The sequence below is a fragment of the Phytophthora parasitica genome (genome assembly GCF_000247585.1).
Source record: "Phytophthora parasitica INRA-310 unplaced genomic scaffold supercont2.103, whole genome shotgun sequence".
Lineage (NCBI taxonomy): Eukaryota > Oomycota > Peronosporomycetes > Peronosporales > Peronosporaceae > Phytophthora > Phytophthora nicotianae.
The window spans coordinates 9,733-10,552 of record NW_008649089.1 but is presented as its reverse complement, the minus strand read 5'-3'; positions in this window follow the sequence as shown (position 1 = coordinate 10,552).

Here is an 820-nt window from a genome sequence, read left to right as displayed (position 1 = left end):
CACTAGATTTTACGTTCTGTCATATAGGTTTTGTACATGGGTAAATTGTGATGTTGGCGCAATACTAATTTGGTCTTCTACCGTGAGTAGTGACCAGACAATCGTCATACTGGAAATTCTAACACCTGATTTAAACTGTGGTGCTGGCGTAATACGGGGTTGGTCATCGTTCCGACCGTGAATTCTGGTCAAGCACCAAGATATTTTCTTCAACTGTGGTGCTGGCATACTAAGGAGTTGGTCCTCCGGTACGACTGTGAATTCTGGCCATGCAAGCACCCTACTGGAAATCCTAGTATAGTGACTCTTTAGTCGTCTTGTTCGTCCGGGCAGCTCTCGACTAGATGCGTCGTCTGGATCATATACTGAAAATTTGGATGCAAATGAAACCGGACGAGCGCGGTAGGGCTCACTGGTTCTTCCTGGTTTTTTTACTGCGAAGTTGTCTGATGAACTGAGCGAATCCAAGCAGGAAGTGTCTTGCTCTGACTGGGTCTCTCGGTACTTCAGTCACCACAGTCTGCTGGGGGTAGTAAACTTGCTTGCGTTTGCAGCAGATGAAGATCCCCACTAACCCAACAAATTGTAATCTTACTAGGTTTTGACCAAATTATTTTCTTTATTTGTCAAGATGCATTTGGAATTACACGTAAAACCTTTAAGTTTAAAAATTAAGTATTAATTAAACATTGGTTTTTTTATTTAATACATGTACAACTTAAAAAAAAATGGTATAGATAAAAATTAAAATAATAATCTAAAGTTTCTGGTACAACTCATGTACTTATATGTAAAATCCAGAGTTTCACCGCGCTAGCAC